Source organism: Aythya marila (genome assembly GCF_965140915.1).
Source record: "Aythya marila genome assembly, chromosome: 4".
In the NCBI taxonomy this organism is placed as follows: domain Eukaryota; kingdom Metazoa; phylum Chordata; class Aves; order Anseriformes; family Anatidae; genus Aythya; species Aythya marila.
The window spans coordinates 3,253,599-3,280,725 of record NC_139045.1 but is presented as its reverse complement, the minus strand read 5'-3'; the positions used below and the strand labels follow the sequence as shown (position 1 = coordinate 3,280,725).

The 27,127-nt window shown below is 47.2% G+C and overlaps 1 protein-coding gene across 16 annotated transcripts in view; it reads left to right on the top strand.

The window, feature by feature from the left end:
• Positions 1–27,127, top strand: part of ANK2 (ankyrin 2) — a 336,396-nt gene that overhangs the window by 20,786 nt on the left and 288,483 nt on the right. Inside the window, exon 1 of one of the 16 annotated variants that reach the window (XM_082759103.1) lies at positions 4,813–4,963. The exons of the other annotated variants lie outside the window; for them this stretch is intronic. The gene's annotated coding sequence lies outside the window, so the exon portion shown is untranslated. Of the gene's footprint in view, positions 1–4,812; positions 4,964–27,127 lie in introns of those variants that run through there. 16 annotated transcript variants of the gene reach the window in all.

The following is a 27,127-nucleotide window of genomic DNA, read 5'->3' as shown; positions in this document are numbered from 1 at the left end:
TAGGACTTGGAGTGCATTCTGAACCATTTTTGTGGTACTTAACTTACAAAATCCTTTTGTAAAATAAAAAGCCACTGGTAAACTTACTTTATAAAATAAATATTTTTTCCAGCTTTTCTGCACAATCATGTGCATTAAGAGGTTACTTGAAAACATTAATGAAAGCTGTGCTACTTAGGAGACAACTTAAAAAAAAAAAAAAAAAAGTGCATTTAACTTGGAGCACTATCGAGAACCATGAGAAGATAACTTTGGGACAGGGACGTTGGGAAGACCCCTTCTATTTGAATTAAAAGAAAACAGAGAGAGGGGGGAGAACAAAACCATTTGGGAGTGGGGACAAAGGAGAGGGAAGATGATAAAAAGACATCAAGGAAACTGGAGATGACAGCAAAACACTTTCAGGTGTGTCCAAAAGTCTTACAAATTGCCAACCCAAAACATTTCTTAGTGGATTTTAAACACTTATTTTATAAAACATACATGAAAATATAACTATGTGGAAGTAATGCTTTCTTAAAGAACAACATCTTACTGAGCAAGATCTTTGCAGCACATCTGATTTTCAGGGTGGGTTTGTTTTTTGGTATTAAATGGCACAGTAGCTAAACATACAAGTGTTATTTCCCTTCAGCTGTTATTCTGGAGTACATCTGGCTTTCTTGTTCATCCTTTGAAATCTGCACTCCCATATACTCAGGAACGTGAACCTTGTAGATTCTGGAAAAAAAGCATAAGTATAGATTTGTTGGGACCTTTGATTTTAAGCTTGTCTTACTGTACCTGCAAATTACAAATAGGATGGTTCAGGAGAAAGTCAGAATTAGAACTACGCGGAAGGTGTGAATTTGTAGCCCTTATTTATTTCCTTAGTACAAATAGCACGCATGTTCAGTGTTTGCTGGTGCTTAATGCAGATCTCCTGGCTTGGAATGCAAAAGTAAACTCAGCTGTGTGAAAGGTTTGCCGATACGGAAAGCATTTCCCCAGAGGTACGCCAAGCTGGTTCCATTTGACTGCTTGTTCATCCTCCCGGGCTCCTGCACTGCCCCACAATCGTCCTTGAACCCATCTGTGGCTGCAGCCGCACCGCTTCACCTTGGAGCATTCGGGACTCAGCGGTGACGTTCGTTCTCATCGGCGTGCTTGGGTGCGCCTTGAAGAGCCACTTGAGGGAGTTTGTTCCTACGGAGCCCCGCACACATTCTCATTCTTTGTTTCAGTTCCTCAAACAATTACAGCCCAACAGCGTGTAGGGGAAAATCCGAGATTTATTGTGGAGCCTGAGTTCCTATTTTCACAGAGCAGGAGCTTTCTTTTAATGGTATTCAGCAAGATCCCTTTCTCACCAGAACTGTGCCAGAAGATGGCATTGCTGCGCACAGAGCACTCATCTCCATTGCAACAAGTCATTAAGACGAGTGGAAAAACTGCAGCTTGGAAGTCCATTAGGCTGGCAGGAAACAAATTTGCCTTCATATCACACATCAAGGACAGTTCCGTTAGGATATATAATGTGCCGAGGAGTTGTTTTTTGTTGTTTAACAAGAAGCTTGTGTTTAAAAGTACAGATTAGTCTGTGGGCTGAGTGGGTGTACCTCAATACTGAGAACTCTTTCAAATGGAAATAGAAGACACTCATTAAAACCTCCTCCTGCTCACAACACCTCCTGCCAGCATCTTACTCCTTGGCTTCAGAATCTGCTTGTTTTCCTCAAAACACTGTCTCCTAACCATCCATTAGGCGCAATGGAAAAAGTATTTAATGAATCCTTTTGCTAAGGTATAGCCACAATAGCAAGTAGCTCTGGGCACACTCAAGGGCTTCATCAGTGAGTTGAATCCCAAAAGACAGTAAGCGGTCCTCTGAGGTAGGTGAAAGTTTGGGGAAAAGCTGTACCAAACTCAAAGAAATGTTTTGTGTTCTTTTTTCCCATCTTTGTACTTGACAGAAAATTCTGTTATTCCAGAGGGAGCACTGTAGCTCTGACTTCCCGAATCCATAGGATGAATTGTTGTGATCACAGTTGGATTGTAGCTTTTCTTGGAAAAAGACAACATCTCAGCTCTGCTGGCTATCTTGAAGTGGGTGCAGTCCACGGGGAGCTCTGTTTGTTATGACTACGCTGTGGTCATGGCTGGGTGTGCTGGTGGAAGCTACCTGCTGTGTTTCCAGCTCCTTCAGGACCTCAAGGATTTGTCTGCAAGCTGCTTGTTGCTATCGTGAGCTCTGGAAAATCATTAGGTTGGCTCGTGCTGGTGGCTGAACTATATGAACCGCCTCCTTCAATTATATGCCAGACACTAAGCAGAGATGCACAGAAATTCAATTAGAAGGACATAATGCTGGAAATTAACAAATACCAGAGAACTTCCTCTTGCCTTCACTGTAAATGAAGTTAAATTCCTTTACCAGTAAGGCTTTGAGGGGGAGGAGAGGGAAGACAAATAACAGTGAACAAAAATAGAGTATAGAACAATTCTTATCAGTTACCCCCTCAGCCAGAAAAATGAGTGCCTCGCATCTTCCACTTGTTAACCTGGCCACGTTTTGTTCCTTGATCTTCCTTGCTGCAGGAGGCTGGAAGAGGAAGCCAAGGACTGAAGAGCCGTTCTTTTCCTCTGCTTTTCCCATTATGTGATGGGAGTTGCTCTGTGGGATCTGGCTTGGAGTTAGTGATGGGCAGGTGTGGCAGTAGGAAATGTGATTTTTTTTTTCAATGGGCTAGGATCCAAATGTGTGGGTAGATCTTACCTTGATCTTTCCACAGGTAGGGACTCCTCTGGGAACAAGAAGGATCTGCTTTTCATTTAAAACTTCCGATTGCTGTCTTTAACAGCAGCTCTTGTTGCTGTTGCCTTGGTGAAATAACTGTCATAAAAATGGAACTTAAAAAAAAAAACAACAAAACCAACAAAACAATAAACTTGCCTTTCAAATACCCAAGGCTCTGATCTACAGTAATTCACAGCTGTTATGTAGGCACAGGCTAATGTGCATTTGGCAAGTGTTTTTTATGGTCTCTGTGGCTGGCTCTGCCAGGAAGGTGGAAATTGTTCTTCATCTGGTGGTTTGCAAGGTGGTGCGTGAGGGGCTCTTCTCAGCGCTGGCCTTCGGTAGCTTCTTTCTGAAGGGGCTAGTGGTGGAGAGGAATCCTTCACTTCACCAGTTTGTTACCAGGCAGGAGAAAACTCTCACTTCTGTGGGGAAATCCTTGAAGGAATTTCCTTGAATCCAGCAGGAGAAATCTGCTCCTCGCTGTTGGCAGGTTCCTTTGGCCACTTCTCATCCATGCTGTAGAGATGTAAGAGAGGTTGCAAGGCCATGATGGAAAAGCCATTCTAAAGTCTGTGGATACTCACATCCCTTGTAAAACTCTCTTTTGGGTAGTAACCTGCTATTTTATCTTTTATTAACTTGCAATGGGGCTGAGCTGCAGATTACCAGCTCAGAAGCACCGTGCCTGCTTGAGCCCGGCGGCCTGATGGGTTCTGCTGGTGGCATGGGAGCAGGCAGAGGGGATCCACGTTGCTCAAGTGTCACTGAGCAGAGCGTGGAGGAGCCACTGTGCCCAGTGGAGCGGCTCCCTTCCTTCCTGACAGACAGAGGGGCTCGGGCTTCTTTGGCCCCCAGTGCAGTCCACTAGAAACCATTAAAACATTGCTGTGCTCCCCATCCTTCCCGGAGCCCCCGCGAGGGTATCTGTATTTACTCATATGGCCGTGCTGGGCCTGCTCCAGCTTCTTTTACACTTGGGATTTGTTCCCGTTGAGCTCCGGAAGGAGTCGGATGTGAGAGGGGCGCAGCATTATGCTGGGCTCCTCATGCACTCAGCGCTAAAAGCATTATTGATTTCACTTGCTATGAATGAAACAATTTAGATTTATCTGGAAAAACGAAGGAAGGAGGAATGGGGGGGACGGACAAAACAAATGAATGTTTCATGCCGTGCCTTTCAATGCAGCAATTTCCTTGTTTGCTTCGTTCCTGGCTTCCCCGATGGCACTCGGTGTGTGTGCTGTGCTGCAGGGTGTGGAGCCCCCAGCCTCGCACAGGGCACCGCCGAGCCCTTTGGTCTCGGGTGGGGATGTGCAGCCTGGGGGCACATGCAGGAAGAGATCTATATTTATACAAAAAAAGCATGGTTTCGGCCAGGCTTTACCCTACTGACAGATTTAATGGGAGGAGCACTTAGCACTGTTAGAGCTTTCTCAGAATCGCTTCCAGATAGCACAGACTAGATATTGGAAACCAGAGCTGATGTATACAGCATCCCAGGGCAATTTCTTGCTATTTTGGCATTTCTTGCGACTTCCTGTTCTCTTTAACCCTTTCCCTAGTGCGGTTTCAGTGGCATATCAAAGCCTACTTTTGGATGCAGGGGCCAATATTTTCTTCCGAAAACTATCAGGCTGTACATGGTTCGGGTTTCCACCAGAGCCTTGTGCCTGGACAGCAGCGTCCCTTTGGGACTAGGACAGGGTGCCAGGTGCTCAGCACGGGCATTTTTACCTCAGCCATCTCGGGCAGCCCTCAGCGCTGTGAGCGCAGGGAGGGGCAGTCAGGCTGCGCTCACCTCTTCTGAAGGGCAGGTGCTAATTAACGCTGTGTCCAGCCGCTAATTAACGCTGTGTCCTGCCCCCCTTGGGGGAACAAGCCCCGGTGCCGCTGCCCTGGAGCACCCCTTTCCCCTCAGCAGCCACCATTCCCCTCACAGCCTCCCGCCGCCTCTGAGGAGAGGGCGCGGCCATTTGGGGCGCGGCCGTTGGGGGCGCGGCCATTTTGGGGCTGCTCCGCCCGGGGCGGCCCTAGCGGGTCCCCCCCTTCTCCTTGCGGCAGCCCCAGCCCCGAGCCGAGCCCAGCCGAGCCGCCGGAGCCCCGTGAGTCCCCGCTGCCGATTCCAGGCTGATCATTTCAGGCTGCCTCTGCTTTCCTTCCCCGCCTGGAGCCGGCCCCGCCGATGTGAGGGCTCCGTGAGGGGTGACGGGGGCCGGGGGGTGGCGGCTCGGCACGGCTCGGGGGGTGTGAGGGGGAAGCGTCCGCGGTGTAACACCCATCCTCCATGGATTCCCCTCGGTTATGCCTAAATAGCTAGCTGATGCATTGCCCTTTTTCTTATTTTTTTTATATATTTTTTTTCCCTTTGTGGCACCGGGTTGAAGGGGGAGAAGGCGCCCCGGGGGCGTGCTGGCACTGCACGGAGCCCGTGGCGGGGCCGTGCCGCCGCAGTGCCCGGGCTCCGCTCCTCGGTGTCTGCGGAAAATGGGCTGGGGCAGCGCGGGGCGAGGGGTACCGCAAGCCGGGCAGCCCGAGCTGGGTGCTGACAGTGCCTTCAGAATGCCCTCCTGGCACAGAAACCCCTATCCCAGCTCCTGCGGGAGGGTTGGGTGATGTGGATAAGCAGATAAAACACGAAAGCCTTCAACGAGCCGTCTCGCTAATCTGTAACCCCTGCAACTTTGTTCTCGCCTGCTGCATCGTTACCCGCAGGTAGGTGCCTTGTCGCAAGGCTTGGCAGCTGGGCGCGGTGGCTGGAGCCCGCTCAGATCAGCGAGCGGCACCGCTCGGACCGGGACAGGCTCAGGACCGGGCCCCGCTGCCCACCAGGGACTGGATGCCTGCAGGGCGTCTTGGTGCCAGCTCCTGGGCTGGTTTCTAAGCACTGAAAAGAAACACTTGCATCCGCTCTTCTCTTACTGCCCTCGTAGTAAAAGCAGTGCGGTTTTATTATAAATCTTGCTTTTGGTTTTTGTCGGATTACCTCATTAGTGTGCAGCAGTCCGTGGACCCTAGCTAGCTGTGGGTAATTCTGCGGCTTGTATACAATCCTTGACTTGTCTCTTCTGTCTGCGCATTAGGCTACGGTGCTACGGCCAATAAATTATTGCCTCCAATGCTGCTTGGGTGTTCTGCCTGTAATTAGACCTCTCCAAGGCCTGCTACATTTGTAACCCTAAAGAAACAAGAAAAGCCTCTTATTGTTACTGTTGAATAGCTTTCTCTCTTGGAGTGATTTAGTCCTGTACCTATGTGGCTGTGTAGACTCTGTAATGAGCTTAAGCACTGGTAAGAGCAGGACAATCTGGGATCTTTGTCGCGCTCTCCAGCAGCTTGAGTCAGGGGAGGCTTCACCGTGACCCGTGGCCATGGCTGCGAGACTGGAGTCGCATTAATCTACCTCAGAAGTGGTGGGAGCAGACCCAGCTTCTGATGTTTGAGTGACTTCTTGTGAAGGTTTTGAATGTCCATCACGACACATCTATCACTGGAAGTGAGAAAGGCGACTCCTCGACCACGGTGCCCTAGAAGAATAAACACCAAGTAAAGCTTTCCGCAGTCTGTCCGTGGGTAGCTCTAGTCTCGTGCTGCAAACTGTTCTGTAAGCTCAGTATTTGGGTACCTTTACTTGGTATCACTTATCCAAAAAGCATAAGCAGATATCTCAGATAGTAAACAAAGCAGCAGATTTAAGTTAATGCTAATGCGTTTGCAGTCTGAGCCAAAAGCTTTTCAGGGTTATTATAACATGCTGGGCATACAGCCCATCCATCTAAGTGTCTGGAGGAGACAAAAGTTATGGATTGACTCATTGTGCCCATCGGCTCATCTGAAAGTCAGATTGTGCCGTTTGTTGCCATCGGTAATTTAGTTGTTTTAAGTATGGCTGAGGACAGATGGCAGCGTGGCCGGAATATTGAGATGGGGATTCTGCGATCCCAGCGCTGCCACGCACTTCCTGCATGACCTGGGGCAAACCAGGCTGTGTTTGGGTAAAAAAGTGGTCGATGACACTTCTTGTTCTACATGGTGCTGTGGGATTGATGGTGGGACCATACACATGCGGTATAAATAAAACCTGACTTGTAGGGTGGATGCTGTAGATGTGCTTTACAAACCTATCCTACAAACGTGCTTTGTGCTGTCATTGATATATTTGCATGTCAGCATGCATGGCTATAGGTGCTAAGGTTTAACTTGCCCCAAATCAGTGCTCAAGTTTTATTGCCCAGCTGTGACAGAGCCTCTTTGTCCATCTTGAATTAGCAGCCAGTATTCAGAGCCTGTTCCCGTTGTTAAAGTGTGGCACTGCATTTTGTTGTGTCTTAGCAATGACAAGATAATGCAGACTTTGACAAGGACTTAAGTGTGTAATTCCTGTGCGTGAGGGATAACGACATGCACACTTCTGCTCCTGTGACTGCTGCTGTTGTCATTGAAAATTATTTGGGCATCTGAGGTTTGGAAGATTTGACTCTCGAAAGTAGTTCATTGGGAGTGCTCAACCAAGTGGAAAGCGGTTATCCCAAACTAGAGAAACCCTGTTTTTCCAAATTTATACATGTATGTGAGGTTGTATTTTAAGCTTAATAACAGCAACCCTGATTTCGGAGAACAAATTGCCAGTGTAGTGCAGATGTGTGACATCTGTCTGTTGGGAAGTGAAACAGTTGTGCTCTCACTGAACAACTTTACCAGGGTTAGTTACCCAGAACAAAGTTCTTCAGCTTCGTGCAGCAGCTCTAATTACAAGCTGGGCATCCTAAGTGGTTATGATGCACAGAACTTAGTCAGAGCCTTTTAAAGATATGTTTCTCTTTCAATATAAATGATGCTAGTCCTAGGAGCATACAAAAAAGCAATCGCATTTCCATCACTGCCACCTTCCTTTGTGAATTCATTGCTTCAGTGTGTAACCCCACTCTCGTCACAAGGCTCGGAGCAGTCCCCTCTGTGCCTGCTGCAGAGGGGAGCCCCTCTCCGAGCTGAAGCTGGCGTGTGCTGGGCACCTTGAGACGGGTCCCAGTCCTGCCAGTGCCACCGTGCTGTGGGAGCCTGGTGCCAGCCTCGTGCCCGCTGCAGCCATCGACCCTTCGAGCCTCCCCCTGCGCCGCTGGCTCTGCGGGGTCTTCTGCTCCCAGCCGTGCCTGCTGCCTTCGTGCAAGATTAACCTGGATTTTGGTGGTTTCTGTCTGAAAGAACATCAGTGATTCGTGTGAGATACTCGGAGCACGATGCCTTGACGAGGTTGGCTGTGCTGTGCCAGCTTTTCGGCAGAGCACCTCTTCTACTTCCAGAGAGTCTTCGGCCTTCTCACCCCCCCAGGATCCCTTCTCCAGCCCATCTGCAGCCTTTGCACTGAAACCAGAAACAGTCCAATTTCATCGACCTCCATCAGCACCCACAGGTTAAATTTCAGGGACATTTATATCATTGATATCACTCTAGGGTTCTGAAGCCTCTTCTAGTTAAGCTAGTGGCCTGAAAATGCTTTTCGTTTTGTTTCTAAAACTGTATTTGAACTTCTTTTTTTTGAATGTTTTTATCCTTTCCAACTTTTTTTACTCTTTTTGCCCTGACAGAGGCTTTCACTCTATACTTCTTCCCAACCTCACAATGTGATTTGGAGAGAATCAGCAAATAAGCTTTAAAAAATAAATATTGATCTATCTGTATGTGCTCAAGTACATGTTTATATGTGAAATAGAAAACCAAATTCACTTTGGAAATCAAGGGAGAAAACTTGAAAGTGAACAAAAGATGTCATTTTTCTAAAAATTTTCAATGCATTCTACAAAATACAGAAGTCTTGAAACCGTCATTTATCAAGAAGACTGTTTTAAATAAAAGTTTTTGCTGTTTTGATCAAAAAGCCTTATTTTTTTCACGTCTTAAGGAAAAAAAAGGCAATTCCTAAGGATTTACTTTGACCAATGACACACGGATCCCAAGCAGTGTTTAGACATAGCTGGGCATTGAGCTCTATTGTGGTCTTCATTTTGTCTCATCACAGGTTTCGGGCGGTGGCAGCCCCATAATCCTACCCAAGCTCTCGAGTTACATTTGCAGTACTTCTGTACTTGCACAAGACATCTCTGCTAGATGTTTTCCCGTCTGCTGTGTGAAGTTCTGGAGCTAGAACCTAATTTGGTTTCTTCTTGGTTTCCTGGGAAAAGGCGTAGGGGGGTGAGATTTTAGCACATGCAGATTACTTGAAATGAATTGGTTGTGGCTTAGAGTTATAATCTGCCTTGAGGGAAGCTCCAAAATTAGTTGTGAAGGGATTTTACTTATTGTGCTTCTTACAGAAAATGTTGTTTTGGAGATGTTTTTAATATCGGGATAATATTAACAGGAAACTTCTACTGATAAGAGTTCATGCTTCTATCCATGTCTTGAAAAGAGATGGAGACTATTAGCAATAAATATTTATCAATTTTTAAAACTGAGCTGGTTTGTAAACAGAAATCAATGTTATGACTTGAGCTGAAGTAAACATATGACATTATGGGCTCACTTCTCAGTCTTCTTAAATTCTAGCAGCGACTGAAAATCTTAGTTGCTGCCAGTTACAGAGAGCTTTATTTATACATCAGTGCTGTGGCCTGCAGAAGGGCTGGGATTTCTTCATACCACGTTTTGCTGGAAGCAGCAGTGACCCCGCAGCCTGGTAGCTGATGATAAAGACCAAGAGGCGGAACAGAAAGGTACGGCGCTCCGAGCTCTGGAGCCAGCTGCTGCCTCTGTCTGTGTGGAAGTTCTCCTTCCTGCGTGATACACAACCCCAGCTGGGTATTGTGCGTGCTTCCTCACTGGCAATCCCTCCCTGTCACCTGGGGAGCGAGGTGTGCCAAGTGAAAAGGCTGAAGACCGCGCTGCAGTCATCTGTGGGGGCTGTGTGCCCAGAAGAGCAGATTTTGGTAAGAGTGCTCTCCACTATGCTCCTCATCTTCTACAGGTGTGCTGCTCCTGTTCAGACAGGCAGCAGAAATATTTCTAAGCGTAACTAAAGCCACGAATCCAAGTGCTGCTTGCTGTTATTCCAGGAAGCCATCTTCAGCAGCTTCCACTTTTTCTCTTTCATTCTGCTGAGTGCTCGCTGCTTCCAGACATTGAGTGCCCCCGGCTCGCCTTGCAGGTTCCTTGCAGTACTTGGTTTATGAAGATAAAGCATTCCAGCTCTTCTCTGTAAAACAGATTTTAAATGATTGATTGAAAGGCAATAGATGGCGTATACATTTATGAAACAAAATTATCATGTACTGTGGAACAAATTATTGGCTTAATTTTGAAAGACATGAGCAGGCTGCTTTTGTTTTCTTCCCTTTTGGAATGGGGAGAGGAGTAAGCAGTGTTCAGCTGGTAGTGTTCCCTAATAACATCAGGTAATGGTGTACATGCACTTAAAAGTAAAAGGTTTCTATTTCTAGTCTTTGCAATGATTCACTAAGCGTGGAGCTGCAGCTACTGGAACTCCTATGGCATAACGTGTGGCACTGCAGATGCCTCCTGCCCCATCAGATGCTAGAATATCTGCTCTTCTGCTGTGAGTTCTGTACAGCTCTGTGCCTCGAGGATTCACCACGAGTCATGCCCTCTTAAACCCCAAGCCTCCCAGCTCTCCTGATGTAGTGCTACTCAGGTATCTGGGGGGCTAGGGTTGTCCAACAATGAAGTTAGAAGGACGAGGAAGTGTGAAATTGGTGGCAAAATTTACAGTGCTTTGGATTAGAGCAAGCATTTGCTGTGGTTACTAACAACAGTCACAACCATTTAGACTCTGTGCATTGCCTTGAAAGTCTGCTGCCTTCAGCTGGCTGGATCCAGCGTGGAGGTCCCGCAGCCCAGGATGCTCTGGGTGTGATGGAAAACTGGGAAAATCTGTCATCATTCTCTGGACCGCTCTTCATTTTATAAAAAAAATAAAAATACGTTCGAACAACATGATCATAAAATTCTATGGAGAAGAAGGTGGCACAGAGATGTGTTAAAATTAACTTCAGGGTTGTGTACTTTTAAGCCAAGCAGAAGATGAGTGACTGGCGTTTTTCAGGGTGTGTAGGCTGGTAAGCAGAGAGAGCTGATTGATGACAAACCTCTTCTGGGTAACTTTGTTTCAAAACTTGGGTGTATTTTACAGTTTTTTCAATTACTCCTGATAAGTCAGCACTACCATAAGCTTGTGCTAGAAGGTAATGTAAGCTTGCACTTAGCACAAAGGCAAGTGCTAGAGAGCATGCAGCTCTTAGCCTCTAAGAAGTCAGAAATTACCCTCTCCTCTGTTATTCCTGAAGGAGAAATGCATACACATGTTGTGTGTATACATCTGCAAGGTATACACGAAGGCTGCACTTATTCTCTCCTTGCCCTCCTTTTTGCTTGGGTCCTGCTTGTGAAGCCTGCGGACAGACCGTGCACGCTGTTCGTGCTCTTTGTTGCCGTAAGGAAATCCTATCCAACCGTTTTGTGATCACCTTTTCCTTGAACAGAAAGTGTTTGTAGCGTTCGTATGAACGATTGTGTACAATCTGAGATGTATCCATGCTTGTGTTGTACACAAAGTTGCCGAATATTTATCAAAAGTTCACTTGTATAAAAACATTATGATGGCAACTTCCACTTTTTACTGGCAAATAGTGATTATTTCTGAAGATTTCCCAGGACAGAGGATTGTTACCTAAATCCTGGCATTTCAGCTCCATGTGAATTCTAATGGGCACGTTGGTAATGGCCAGCACAGTGCTGCATGCTCCTTTTCCTTTTTCACACTTCATTTTCTGAAACATTTCTTGCGAGTTTTCAGTTGTTATTTTTCCCTCCCCTGTGCTTGGCTGCTTGCTGTTTTTTTTAAATACTTTTACAAATACAAAATGTGAATGTTCTTAAATATAGGAGATTCCTTAGCCCTCCTCGAGAGCAAAGGCCAGGCAAGCCATCCGCATCCTGCGTTACAAATATTTTACCTACTGTCTCCGTACTTCCTCGCTTCAGTGAGAACTAACAGAGGAACTGCTGGAGTCTGGTGCGCAGAGCCTGGTGCAAAGCTTTTGCTGCTTTCCAGCTCCGTGATCCTCGAGACAGCCCGGGATGGGGTGGAGGTGCTTTGACGTTACAGCTTCCCAGCCGGGCGAGGACAGTCACGCTCCCTTCGGCACCAGCTGCGCGGCCCTACCATCTCCGCCGCAATGTGTGGGCTTTTTTAGGTGGTGGATGCGTTCTGCTTTAGATCGTGACCCAAAAGACAGATGAAACATCAAGAACAAAAGTTAAAGTGAATAAAGGGAAGAAAGAATGAGACCATCCTAGTTCTTAAAATTTGAATAGCATTTTTATGCTAAAGATGTTGCTGTCTGAACCTACTAGTCTTGAACACATGGTTCAGAAATCTGCCTTTCCACTGGCTTTATCTACATGGGAAATATCTTGTTTTGCAGATGAAAGATGATAAGTAGAAAGAGAAAGCAGGTAATTAAATGTTATAGCATACAGGAAAGTGAGACAGTTGTTAAATTTCATTCTCCTTGTATGCTTTTAGAGCTCTGATGCAGATGTAAGCAGAACATAGGGGGAGATTTTTTTCTGTGAGTAGAAAATAAAGAAAACTGTGGTATCATTTTAAAAAAGGACAAAAAAAAAAAAAAAGCGTTCTGCTTTGAGAAGTCTTTCCACAGCACATCAGAGACAGCGTTAGCAATTTATCGCTCTAAACTTGCAACTCTTGAACTGAGAAGATACTTTATAGGATGATGAAGTATTCAGAATGGCTTAAGAGATTGAGACATGCAATTTCTATTAATTTAAATGGGAGCTGCGTGGGCTTCTTAATCACTTAAGTAGCTTAAAACAAACAAACAGAACAAAACCTAGTCCGTCATGTATTATTTCTCTGCAGTAGTCAATGTTTATAGTCTGCCTTGTAAAAGACTAAAAATTTCTTTTCATTTCTACTGAGAGCACACCTGAGAGTGTGGAAGTGCCATTTTGCATTTAATAGCAGGAGCTGTATGAAAAAGGAAGGTATTCTTTAAAATCAGCATTAAATATTCATCTACAAGTGTCAATAAATGTTTGACAGTGATGTGAAAGTATTCATGCATTTTAAAGAGAAAATAATTAAAGGTTGTGAGGACTAAGCTCTTAGAGTTGCTGTAATAGGTCTACTAATATCTGTAAAACTTGCATCAGATCTTTGGTGTAATTGGGTGAAAAATGCAGGAAAGAAGGAGCTCTCTGAGTCAGTGGGCAGCTTGAGGGCAGATTTTCTGCTGGTGTACCCGCTTGATAGCAGAAATCTACAGGTGAGGCTGAAAGCTACCTGGGCTGGCTTGTATTTCAGTGATGTCTTGCTCTGGGAAATGGTTCCTTGTCAGGGCAGAGATGCCTTCATATCGTCACTGATGTTCAGGTGCACATGGGTACCACGGAGAAGAAGGAGATGTTTCACTGGAGACCAGAGCAGTGCTGATGGGGGGACCACAAGGGCTGGAAAGTAAGAGAGGAGGGCCTGTGGAGAGGCAGTAACTTCTATTAGGCAAATACTAGAGTGTTTGTTTTTAAAAAGCACGTGAGCTTTGGCCTCCTTGTCCCATCATCAGTGAGGGCATTTCGGAGTTGAAAATGTTGATGTAGAAAGAGATGGCAATCTGCCCTCCCTCCCTCCCGGATGGGATTTTGTGGTGACATTTTAGACCACAGCTTTTCTGAATTTAAAACTTACTCTTGAAGCATTCTGAGTGCAGTTGCAGGCTCCTACTAGTAAAACAAAAGCGCTGTGTGTCTGATGATAAATTTCAAGCCTGATTTATTCTTCCTCAGTAATCAGATGAAAGAAATGACCCTGGAGGAAAAGATACAGGGAGCAACGTGTATCTGTAAGGACTGACGGGTGAGGTTATAAAGGACAGAGCTGGGTAAGGAATGATCTGTTGGTGTGTGCACCTTAAGCCGTGTCTCCTTCAAGCAGACGTTGCCCAGCAATGTGGAAGAGACCCTGGGGACCTTCCAGAGTAGCAAGGTACCTCCTGCAGCTCATCTCCCGTGCTACCAGTTAAGTCACTGGGTGCTCTGCCGTGTAGCTTCTTTCTCTGGAGCTTGCACCTGAACTTGAAATGGATGCAGCCCTTCCTGGCTCCCTCATTGGGAAGGAATATTTTACTTTGGTTAAAACTAGAAAATCCTCACTCGTTCTTCAGCTTTGATGATCTGAGTTTTCCAACTGGAAAATTTTGACTAGTTCTAATGGGAGTCTCTGCCTGATGAGCACTGAAGAACACTAAAGTTATTTTGAATATAAAAGCCAAGCCACGTGAGGCAGCTCCTCTGTGCTGCTGAGGAGGAGACGATCTGGGAGATGTCTCAGATGCAGGTGTGTTGGTTCCTTCTAAAAAGCCACAGGCACCCTACAGAAGGCTGACTGCACGTGTCCTTGTGATGTCCGTGTGTTCCCTTCTACCTGCAATGGGAAGTAGCTGTTATTTCAGATGGGGAAGATTAACTTCTCGCATGATAGACTTGCATGGCAAGCAAAACCATTAATATATACATGAGGACGTCTAGCGGAGGTGCAAAATACCTATATATTGGAAGCAGAATTGGATGTGATTTTGACAGTAGGGTATGCCCTGTGCAGCCTGATGGGCTCTTCCAACTTCTCAGGAGTGAAGTTCTCATAATTGGTAGCTTGAGTCCTTGAGAAGAAAACACAAATGCACGCAGTCTTTGCGTGTGTGTGGTAAGATTTCTCAGCAGGACGTACAGCTGCTTTTATTGCTTACTGGGGTCAGTCGTGGGATTTGGGGGGATCAGGATGGGGCTAACTCTGAGTGTTTGAACAAAACTCACGGAAGTTGTTTCCTTCATGAATATCAGGAGTTGGTTTTTGATTTTTAAGAAAAACATTTTTTCTTTAAATGTAACTTCTTTAAATGAATATTAATGTTTGATTAAGGCAAGAATAATAGTGGGACTTGATGCTTGAGAAGACAGATGAAATGTCGCACGTGTTTCTTTTCCCTGGGTACAGATGAGATTTGATTACTTGGGAGGCTTTCCATGCCAATGCAGATCAGACCTTGAATTTCTGAAGCACCAATAAAAGCAGCTGTACTTCAAAGCCCCGGTTGTTTTCCTACTGCTGCAAAAACGTATACAGAGAAGTGAAAAATAAATATTGGCGAAATGGGGAATGAGTTTGAGGAATCCTTTCTGCTTGTTTTTAGGATAATTATTTTGAATGTACGCATTGTCAGTTTTTTGTCTGCAGTGTTAATGTTAGCTTAAGAAGAGATTTCCTAAAACTTATTCTGCATGTGCACTCCAAAGGCTTGACACGTGCAGCAAAGGGGGGCTCTCTGGGGACAGGAATGGAGAACAAATAAATAAATAAAATGGGTTTGGGGCAGTGGGTGCCTGGCTCACTCTGGTTGCTGTAGTTTAGTGCAGCTCTTGGCTTAGGCAGAATTGTTCCTGATTTTCATTTCTTGAGGGAAATGTGACTCGTGCTGAACAGTGAAACGTTGCCAGCTTTATCACTACGTGGCTTTTTGTGGCTTCATGCTGTTTGTCCTGCCTGGCCTTTGGTGCTCCTCAGCTGCCACCTTTTGCCTTCAGGCTGCTTTCACACTGCCTTCCTTGGGTCCCTGGGGCTGCAGGACCGTGGCTCACCTTCAGAAGAGTTACGAGGCTTCCAACATCCAGGCAGCACATCTTCAAAACCTGGCCTGCTTGCAACTATTTACATGACTGATAAAGTGAGACGGATTCTGTACGCGTAGGAGAGATGTGGTCGCGGTAGTTATTACCTTGATGTTATTCCTGCTCTCAGCGCTTCTCCCATCTTGTGTCATGACCCGTGCGCCAGCTTAAGGTATTCAGAGATGAGCCTGCTGCACTTCCTCGCGGTGCTGCCAGCTGTCTGACAGCACAAAACATCTGGAGGAAGCTCAGCTCAGCTTTACGGTTGTAGTTTTTCTGCCCACTTGGCTGGCTGCTGTTGTCTTCTGGAAGAAAGCTCTCTTGCAGAAGCATAGAAGTTCATTACTAATGTAGGAACTTCATACATTTTTATCGAGTTGAAAAAGAGGCTTGCAAGAGAGTAGTGGTTTATACTGTAGCAGAAGTGAAGCCTACTGCCCAAATGCCAGTTCAGCTAAGACATAAAAACGAAGATAACTTAGAATGATGCATTTTAATATTCTGTACGTGTTAGGTAAATGCTGGCAGTGGTCACTTCCTTACCAGCTAGGGATTAGCTTTCTGCATTTCAGACTGTAGTTATAGCTAATTATCTTATTACTCAAACGAGTATAACATTTCAGCTTCTTTGTGGAACATGAGTGCAAAACAACAAAACCCTACATTTTTAAGTCTTCCGTAATTTTTGAACATAGATGCTACTGCATGTATAAGAGTCAAAATTAACCCATTCAATGGGGAATTGTATCAGTTCATTAATCTGAAAGCATTGAAATAAATACTGTGATTACCATAACCTACTGAGCATCCTTAAAAGAAAAATATGCAATGTGTTGTGTGCTCTGCTGGTTATCGTACGATGTTGCTGAGTTAGAACAGCACAACCAGAAGAAGTGATGCAGGATGAGATGCCTCTGGCAAGAGAGCGCCTACAAGGCAGTGGTGAAAGGCTCCACCTGCTTCTGCACGCAACCGAGGCATCAGGAAAAGCTCTGCTGGCCTTGGGGGCCAGGGGTCAGAGTCTCGAGCTCCTGATCTCCCGCTCTGTGGCTGAGGGCAGAGACGTGGCGCTGGACAACCAGCGTGACAACAAGTCGTCTTCTTGGGTGAAAACAGCATGGCACGTTCACAGGGTCGTTGTCACTTCTAGGTTAAGGACCGTGTTGGGTCTAGAAGGGTGCTGGTGCCTGTAGGCTGCCAAGTTCGGGAAGACTTGCCATCTCTTTCTAAGCACTGTCTTGGCTCTCAGAGTTCAGGTGTATCTTCTGCGTGGAGGAAAATGTCTCGCGTCTCTCACGGGCTGCAGCAGCACTTGAGGACAAGCCGCGCTGTGTGCCAGTGGCTCCGTAATTAGCGGAAAGAGGCAAATAGGAAATTCCTTGAGCACAGTTGGAGTGGATGTTGAAACATTTCATGCAGGGCTGGCTTCCAATTCATTAACGTGCTGTAGGCAGCTTTCGATGCGGTAATGCCAAAAACCGGGCTGCTTTGTGCCAAAGGACCAGCTATACCAGCGTGCCCTACACAACATCCAGGCCTCTCTTTCTCAGGCCTTTGGCAGCCAGTTAATTAAAACTTGGGGAGATTTAAATTTCACTTGAAAATGATGCACCAAAGCAGCGGCGTTAGTGCCCGCTCTGCTGCTAACTCCAACGATTGGGTTTCCCGTGCTGTCTGCACACACAAAGCTCTGGCTCCTCACACAGCAGGTTGTCCGAGTCCTTGCTTTTTCAGGTCGTGTCCCACAGGGGTCTTCAGAGAAGCTGCGTTCCTAGTCCTTCTCTCCCATCTTCTCTTCCAGTCTCTTTCTTCTGAGTTTAAATATTACCTGCGTAAATCTTCTGGAACAACTACGACATCCCAAGGGGTGGAAAGAGTAAGGAAGATGACCTTGGTGGCCAGGCAACGCCAAAAAGATGAAGACGTCCTTCCTCTTAGCATGGTGCACTTTTTTTAATGTGGTCCCCGACACGTTAGCTAGGAGAGACGCAATATCCTTTGTTATGACTTCTACTAGGACACCAAATCCCTTAGAGGATTTTTGAGGACTGTCCCTGCAGTCTGGGGACTCCGTTCTGTTTAACTTGTGGCTTTATTGCAGGAAGGGACCAGGTGTGGGATGATGCTTGTTATTCTGGATTGATAGCTGTGCAGCAGCAGGGCGCTGACGGTATCCCCCTCCAGCTGGTAACGCTTGGAGTGAAGAAGGGGGGGCTGCTCGCTCTGTCAGTTCTCACAGTGATGCCACAGGTGCTAGGTGCGTCCTCTGGTCATGTAGGAGTGGTTTTCTGGCACTGCACAAGAATATTTTAATTACAGCTCTCACTTTCTCCTCCTTGAAATTCCTCTTGATGTGTTCACAAAGATGCTCTGCTTCTCCCTGCCTAAACTCCTGGAGACAAATCCAGCTTTTGTCCTACCGAACTCCTTCCGTCTGGCACTGACAACCTCGTGGCCGCCTCTGATTAAATCTACTTCAGTGCCATGCAATGTGGCAAATGCTTTTGGTTCAAACTGAATGGCAAAGCTCTTGGACGCAGGAGAAGCAGTTGTCAGCTGTCGCTGTTGTGGTACCAAACATGCTTTGTGCTAGGACAAGCAGACAAAAAAAAGGCCGTGAGGCGTGGAGCAGATCAAATGGAAAGCCTGCTTAGGGTGCGTGCAGTGCCATTAAGGCTGGGGCGTATTTTTGTCAAGACTTGTGTAACAACAGAAAGGAGAACATCTGTCGGCAATTCGCGGCGTGGAAAAACACTCTTTTGCTCTGAAGAAGGGCTAGAAATTGCAAAATTACGTGATGCTATATAATTTTCCAGATAGGAAGTTTTGAAATAAATCTTAATTTGTTTTGCTCCTAAATACAGCTTTTGACGCTTTTCGGGGAAAAAAAAAAAGTCGTCAGGGAGCTCCGGAGAGAGCTGCTTGGCTGCAGAGCGGTGGCCCTGCTCCAGCAGTGAAGGTGTGGGAGTGAAATGTGGTTACAGGGACGCGAGCCTGGCTGCAGAGCCTCTGGCGCACACAGGGTTTTCAGCTGATGGGTTTGTGCGACCAGGTGGATTTCCCTGGCTTCTGTGGCATGATTCGTGCTCGCTCAGACCCTGCCACACGCCCCTGCCCAATGCATTTTGTCTTGCAGAACTCCTGAGCAAAGCTCTTCAGGTTCCCTCTTGCTGCTTTCCTCTCTCGGCCCCTTCTCCTGGCGCAGAGCAGTTCGGTACAGGGCGTGGGGCAGAGCAGGGGGTCTCTGAGCTACGTTTCGGTGCACCTTCTCTGCTCTGTTCCTTGCTTTCTTTGTCAAAAAGCATTAAAAGAGGCTAACAGTAGCTTTCTGTTTTTCTTAATGACTTGTGTAAGAGCAGGAGCTTTTGAATTTTTTTTTTTTTTTTTAATTTTTAATCCAGGATGTCACAGGCCAGCTTGAGCACTGTGCCAGGGTTACGGCTCGTCCCAAACCAGATGAGACCCAGTTGGCCCTTCCATCCTGCATGCAGAAAATCCCCTGCGTGGCACAGCGCGTGCTGGCGTTTCCTTCTGGGACTGTTCTCTGCGGTCCCTCATTCATTCCCTTGAGAATTAAAAACCAAGCCCAAACGGATCGGCTTCCCCCAGAGCTTCTGCTTTACAACAAAGGCACACACAAGTACTTTCTGTCCGAGTTCTCCACCAGATGCTGGGACTGTAAAGGGGAGGGGGGAGCAAACCCCTGAGTGATGTCTGTGACTCTGGATTTGGCCTCCCAAAGGCAGACCCAGAAGCTGTGTGGAAATGGCTGCCTGGAAATGGCTCGTGCCCCTCGCTCCCTTCCCCAGGCTGCCTGGACCCCAGCCAGAAGGAAGCTGCTGCAAGGTTGAATCTCAAATAAAGCGAGTTACTGGTATCCTTTGGGGGCTTCTCGTTTTTCCTAACCTACATAATAAACATAGTGAAATAAGATAGGAAAGAAGTGTGACAGCGATGATGGTTTAAAGAAAAAAAAACTAGTGTGTTTCTGTGGCAGTAGCCCTTTACATCTCCCCCTAATGCAGGGAACCTCACCCTCGCTGGGCTTTTCACATGGAACAAGGAAATGTTGACCTGGGAGGTCACAGGTAGCCTAATCCTTGGACTGTGCCATGTGGAGCCACCCTCAGGGCTCTGTGTTCATGCTGTGCTCAGGAGGAGGAGTGAAATACCCATGCCTGTCAGCCTAAGAGCACTAAAAATCTGATTTATCCTTAGTATAGCACAACGTGTGAAAGGCACCTTGACAGGGCTAGCCCTCCTTCCTCAGCCGGACAGCTTTGTGAGTTTTCCATCCAGTTTACTGGTGCTGGTCAGGGATTGCTGGAGCTGCCAGCTTTGGGGGAATTGTATACCTGGGCTGAGCGAGCACTTTCTGCTCCTGCCTGCTGCTGGGGGGCCGTGCCCCTGCCCCCAGTAAGCTCTGCTCACACAGCAGGCAGCGAGCTGAGAGTCCAGCAGCACCCGCTAAGGAGGGTTTTTTTTCCAAGCTATATTTATATTCTGCTTCGTTTGTCAAAAATTAGATTAACATCTCCATTTTATTTAATTAAAAGACAGGCTTCCTAAACAGAAAGGCAGCTTTCCTAAGCCACGTGCTGAAGTTCAGAAGCGCTCAGCAGCTGGGGAGCGTCCCGGCGAGCTGCGGGAGGCCTTTCTGGCAGCAGGGGGACGTGTCCCAGGACCTGGTGAGAAAATCTGCTTGGGTCAGATACCAAGGGAGCCAGTGAGGTGTCGCAAAAATGCCTCAAAAGCACACCAACACTGTAACACAGAGCATAAATAATTATGAAACGGATTAGTCACTGCCAACGGGAGGTTGTTCAGGTGTTCTCGCTGCACTGATCTCGCTGTGCTCTCGGTGGGAACAAGGGTGTGTATTTATGGTGGGCAGAGATCTAATTGCTGGCCATTAATGAGTGTCTCCAATCTCTGAATTGCGTTGGGATGTGAGGAGCATCGGGCTGATGGTTTTTATCGTCTTTTATTCTCTGCCTCCCCTTTCTCCCTTAGTATTACAGGCCGCATCCTGCACTGGGTGTTACAGGAAAGGAAAAGCCATTTACCCTCACGTTCAGGGGGCGGGGTGACTTTGAAATGATTGAGGAGCAGCCTCGCAGCATGGGAGTTGTTTTCTGACGTGACTGCTCAGGTGATGGAGCTGGCGTTACACCAGCTGCTGCTTTTCTCTCAGGGATAATTTCAGCCTGTGGGGCCAGGGCCCAGGCAGCAGAGGAAGGCAGGTGTGGGGTTTCACTGCTGCCCCGTCTTCTGTGGCTTCTCCTTGCAGAGAAGTTCCTTTGGCTTCACGTTCCCATGGTTATCAGTGTGGCAATGAAGGAGATCTGTCGCTGTCCTTTGAAAAAATTACACATTTTAGTTTCTCATGTTTTAAGGTCAGAAGATGTAACGAGCTGAGGAGTAGCTGCCAGCTTTGCGTAGGTGTCTTCTGTAGATCTTCCAAAACCGGGCATCGCATAATGTGGGGAGCCAGAACCTGTAGCAGGCATTAAGGTATTTACAACGCGGGGTCTCCAGCATCTTGAGATGGGGGAGCTGGAGGGACGTGGCTGTGGGTGCGCCTCCTGCAGTGTCAGCCTGGGCTCGGATGGGTTTAACCCAGTTGCACAACCAACACCCAGCTCTTCCTGATTTTTCCCACAGGACATTTTTAGCACATGCTTTTTTGATCGTCTTCACGGCTCTTGTTCAAACTTCAGTTTTGATGAATGCGCTGTCTCTTGTCTCTACCAAAATTAGGCTTTTGTAGTAACATTTCACTTCTGTAGCACACCACAAATAATTTTATCTACTCTTCTGTTTCACCCTTTATGGACTCCATTTTCCCCTTTATCATGGACTGTCATTACTGCATCATTATCGCTTCCAGGGTTTTCCAGAGCTCCTTCCATCACCACTACAAAATACCAGCCCTATATGTTTTGGTCCTTCAGTAAGGCATCAGAACAGACGTCTCATCATGGTTGGTATCAGTACAGCATGTAGCAAATAGTTCCTAGGGTTTTCGTAACACCGTTTTTTTGTTCAATGTGTAGATTTAAAATTATGCAAATGTGAAATCAATTGAAGTATAGCTCTAAGTGAGGAGCCAAAAGTTCAAATGGCCTCTCCATGTGCCAGTTAGCAAAAAGGTGGGATGGCAGGAAAACTCTGAGAGCTGCTCTGGAGAGGATGTCGAGAGCTATTCTCTTGCTTGTTCTTTCTGTTGGAGGAGCAGAAATAGCCTATCTCCATTTCCCCAAAGGATTAAGTAGATTACTTTGCTATTAATGCTTAGATTTTATTCAGTAGGCACCTCGGAGCCAGATGTTAGACTTCTGCTCTTCAGTGCTTTTAGGAAGACTGATGATACCATGGTGAATGAAACCAGCTACACAACACTGTTATAACGTAATATGTATATAAAAATAGAAGTGTACTGGGTTGCCACCCCTCCACTAAGATTTAATCAGAATTTGCAAGCCATTGATTTGCTGTAATATAGAATTTAATTTCATAATCTCAATTTAATTTCATATTACTAGGTAGTCAGCTATAAGTACACGGTGGGTTTAAGCAATTTAAAAACTACTGAAATATCTTTTGTGATTCTTAGGGTTAGGAAGAGAGGGTAAGCTACTGTGTAGATGCAGTTGCTGGTTTTACAGACATGCCGATGGTTTCTAAGAGTTTCAGAACTGGGCTCTAGTGTTCAAGCTCCAGCCAAGCATTAGAGCAAAGAAGAACTCAGTCCTTTTTTTTTTTTTTTTTTTTTTTTTTCTAAAGGAATTCTTTTGCTGAAAACATTCAGAAGAGCCTTGGGCTTGGAGAGCCTCTGTCACCGTGAAGGAGTTCATGCTCTCGGCGCTTTTATTGTCGCGCATTTTGTGCAATTGATCCTGCCCCAAACTGCACTGCGTCTGCCAGTCGAGCTCCCCGTGGTCCAGGGACGGCGCACAAAGGCTGCGCTTGTTCTCCCTCGCCGTGACCCTGGTGACTCAGTGCCCTGCCAGCGTGCTGAAACTTTCCGACAGAAAAAAGGAAGCTGGCTTCGGAGCTCTTGAAGTGGAGCGTGCGGAGGCAGTGGGTTTGAAAAGCAGAAAACCCGATTAAATTCATTTTAATGCATCAGTTGCATCATGTAAAACAGTGAAAAATGGTATCAAGGATGCAAAGTGAGAGCTGTATCCGATGTTAGCTGCTCTGTGGGGTTTAGCATTTCGTATGTTGTTAGGGGTGGTAGCCAGGTGTGGATTTTAACCACTATGAGCTTGGATGGGGGACAGAACAAGACTTAGTTAGGATCTTACCAGCTTTAGTTTTGTTAGGCCCACAGTTTGTTCCTTTCCTATCAGCTAGGGCAAGAGTAAGACCAAGCAAGGGGCAGGGAGACACAGGAGTGCAGTGAATGCCTGCAGCTTGAGCACCTGGGCCCTCTGCAGCCTCTCCTGCATCCTGCCGGGCTGCCCTGCTCCCGCTGGCCTTCTCTCTCCCTGGCTGGCACCAGCACTGCCTGTTTGCCTGCAGCTTTGGAAGGAGATGTGTGCACGCCTATCCCACGTGTTCATGTGCTGCGCTTAGTGAGTGACTCTGCTCGCACGTTCTTGACTTCTTTTCTATCTCAGAACGTCTCACTCTTGAGTTTGCTTTATCTCTTTCCTTCTGCCTCCCATCACCAACGGTTTCCCGTGTGTGTTTTTCACTCTCTTGCTTGGATACCTTCACCCCAAGTTTCCCTTTTGAGGTTTCTTTTCACCTAGGTTGACACCCAAGTCTCCAAAACCAGGAAAATGCTGTTAGGCTGATCACCTGTCCCACCTCATCACCTCTCCTCTCTGTCCCGGGGGCCACGTGCAGCGTTAGCTCTAAGCACACAGCCCCTGCCGTGGTCCCTCTGTGCACGAGGCTCTCCAAGCAGATGCAAGGATGTGTTGTAACGAGAAGTGCAAAGAGGCCGCAGGACACGATCACTTGGCCACGGGATGCACGAGCTGAGGTGCTGTGGGGTCGCTGCGGGGCCTGCAGTGCTTCACCAGCTGCTGCTGCCCCGTGGGGCGGGCAGGGTGAAGGTGGCTGCCCCCTCGTGAGCCTCGCGGTGCAGGAGGGAGGCTTTGTCTCTGTTCACCGAGCAAAGGGCAGCACGTGGATTCAGACTGAGTGACTTCAGTCTGCAGTCCTCTGCGGTGGCAGGAGAACTACGATTTCAGTCCCGTAGCTATTTATGTCGCTAATTGCCGGTTGATCTAATCCCGGACAGTGCTTTTGGAGGATCACCTCTAATTGTGAGGCAGACAGGAGACAGCTTCATCCATTAGTGCTAATCCTATTCCTTGGGAAGCTCGGCGGTTGAGCTGCCGTACCGCCTTCCTCCCGATTCACGCTAACTATCGCGTCTTCGTCCTGCTCCCAGACCAGGCTCAGTGCGTGCCATGGGTAAAAGTGGCACCGTGACACCTGCTCCTAACGTGGGTGTCATTATTTCTCCTTTGGATGCCATTTTTCTCGTTGCTGTTGATGTTGGAGAGGCAGAAAGCCGTGCCTGCTGTGTGCAGTAGCGTTTCTGGGGCCTGATTGTAGTTTTCACTCAGATTTCTTCCCTGCTTTCCCTGCTTTGACACACGTGGTATGCGTCCTCTCTCCCCAAACCAATAAATGTTGCTTTCTCTTCTAAGTGCCAGTTCCCAGTGTCTGCACATACCGCATTTAATCGTGTATTAAGGACTTTCCAGAGCTGGGTTATTCTCACAGGTCAAGCTCGAGCTCTTGCCAGGTGCAAAGCTGGGGATACCTGAGGCAGGAGGGTGGGAGCGGTGAGCAGCTCCTGCCCGCCAGCAGGTCCGCCGTCAGCTTGCCCCTGGCCTGCTCCTCACTGACGGAGGCTGGAGGCTGACCGCTTGCATCTCGGGGCTGTGCTAGGCAATTCCCGAGTCATTGCATCTCAATCGGCTCAGGTTGCTGAGGTGCAAATGGAGGATGTTACAAGGGGAAAGAAAAAGGTATGGGATGCATTATCGGTGTAAGATTCACCTCATTTGGGGTCCGCTCGCTGTTTCCCATATAAATACCTTTCACCCTTACAAGAGAAACCACACCTCATCCGAGTGCAGTGCGTGGGGTCTGCAGCTCCGTGGGAGGACAGCTCGAGGATGTGCGCTGCTGGGGGGTGCCCTTCGTGCACAACAAGGGCTGCTTCTGGTGATTGTGACTCTTCTCGTGTAACCCCAGGCAATCCGTCGGCACGCCACTTGTAAAATGGCAAAGGACAAGGATTTTGTTTTCCCCTCACAAAAAGGAAGGTCTGGCTGTGGCACTTGAAGTTTAATGCTCCCCCCCCCCCCGCCCTTACGGGGACTCTCCTGACTTCTTAATCTGCAAACAAGACACTGCAAAAAGTAGACCCTCAGGTTTATTCTTACCACTCCAAATTATCCGTGGAAAAGGTATTTGGGTAATTATTGCAAATAACTGTAGGAGAGCTAGCAGTGAAAGCACCTGCGATAAACAGGATTAATTTGTTTTCTTGCAAACCGTGAGAACTGTGCTCCCCCTTGAGAAGGGAAGGAATAAAAACCAAACCCAAGCACTGGCAGATTTAATCCAAGTGCTGGGAGGTGCCTCTAGTGCACTGAGTAGTTATGGTAGAGGCAGAGGCAGAAAGGAGTGTGGTCTGAACGCAGCTACCTGCACCTTGTAGTTCAAGTGCAGCAGCGTTACGCATTCAGACATGGCCTTACTCCCTGAAGAGGTACGGATTGTAGCTGGCACTTCTTTTCTCTTGGAAAAGACGAAACATGTGCGTGCATGTGAACCAGAGGAACCAACATTTTCTCGTTTGAAAGAGGGTAAAATGAGTTCTGCCAAGGAAAAAGCACCGTGCTCGTTCCGAGGCATCCCAGAGCCGGCTGACAGGAGGTGGAAGCAGCAGAGCTTGTGCAGTAGGTGTCTGCCGCTGGCAGCCTCCCAGCTTCAGCCTGAAATAGTAGGGAGCAGGCAGAGCTCGTGGTGAGCCTGTTCGCTCTGCTCCGTGGGAGCAGGCCATGTGCAAAAGTGAGCTCCTTCTGATTCGTTTCGGGAAGCTTGTGTGAGCATAACGGTGGGAAGGGTGCGGGTATGTGTTACAGACACTGGGGGGAGGTTACCTGAATGCCAACGCTATGTAGCTGCTGGGGGAGCTCGGTACATCCCTCATCGTTCTCGACTGGCTGTGCCGGTTAAGAAAACATCTGAAAAGCCAGCATACGTCAAAAATGGTCGTTTGGGTGCAATCCGGGGGCTGGGGCTGTTCTGGAGGCCTTTCCCTTCGGGGTGCTCAGTCCTGGCAGGATGAGGAGGCTGGGACACCTCGCAGGTTCGGCCCTTGTGCCTGCCTGCTCTGCAGGAGTGCTGAAAGGGCTGGCCGAGAACAGAGGCAGGCTGCAATGGTATCAGGAACCGTGTTCGTGGGGAGGAGAGCTGTGTGCACGTACTGCTTTGGGGGCTTGTACGGACTGTGTCACCTGGAGGCAAAGTGCGTTTAGCAGTGCTGTTAGCTGTTAGTTTTTGCTTTGCTGGGATTTGGTCTCATTGTCAATAGAAATGTTGCAGATCTTCTCCCCACGGGTACGTGCATACGTGACTGTTTCAAGTTCTGATTTTGAGCTACATCTTTATGCCTTCGTACTTAAGAAAAAAGCCTGAAAGGCACAATCCTCACAGAGCAAGAAAGCATTCAAAAACCTTAAGAAAACAAAATTAAGTCCCTTCATTCCAAGCCCTGTTCTATGAGTTTGGAAACCAACTCACCATTTTGAAGTGTTGGGGGCAGGACCCGAGCATGAATTCCCCTTGGCAAAAAACGCGTGTTGGTGGGTCCAGCTCTCCTGCTGCTGCTTTTTGCTTGCTGGTGTTGCAAAGTACTATCCAGAAGCTGTCTGTTCTACCGAGTTGTTATGCTTTGTAATTTCTAAAAAGTGTTTTAGGACACTAGTTAATGTTGTGAGTAACCAAAATCGCTTCGGTACAGTGCGGAGAATAACAGGGCTGCAGAATGGACTGATCTGATCGTTTGGACAAACACAACGTACAATTTCACTCCTTTGAAATGCGTTCAACTTAATCACTTAAATACAATTTTTGGCTATTCCTGAGCGTTGACATGGTTGTCATTAATGAATTTGAAGTCTTGCAAAGCTTTGAATACAGTCATTCCCTTCTAAAATGATATATGGTAAAAGCAAGAGAACAGCATCAACTTCGGAAATGATTTTGATGTCTTGAGAGGAAAAGGAAGGGCTGGCTGATGAGGGGGATGAAATCATTGAACAGGGAGCGAGTGAAGACTTGAGCATAGTTGACAGCAAGCTCTTTTCTACGTGCTCGTTAGTAACTAGTTGCTCAGGCAGGTAGCAGTACCTACTGCTGTATACTCTTTTTTAATATCCAGAGCCTCAAGGGACCTGGGCAAAAAACATACTTTACCATTGTAAAAGTAAAGCGATGAAGTGGGTCAAGGTCACAGAAAATAACGACAGAACCATGAAGGAAATCCATGGCTGAAATATGGATCCTATGGAGACTGTACCTGAATTCATAGCTGTCTGTCAGCTAGAGTCTCGTGGTCTGCTGTTCTGTGCTCTGGTACATTCAAAACCTGCTGGTTTTTTTCTCTTTTTTTCT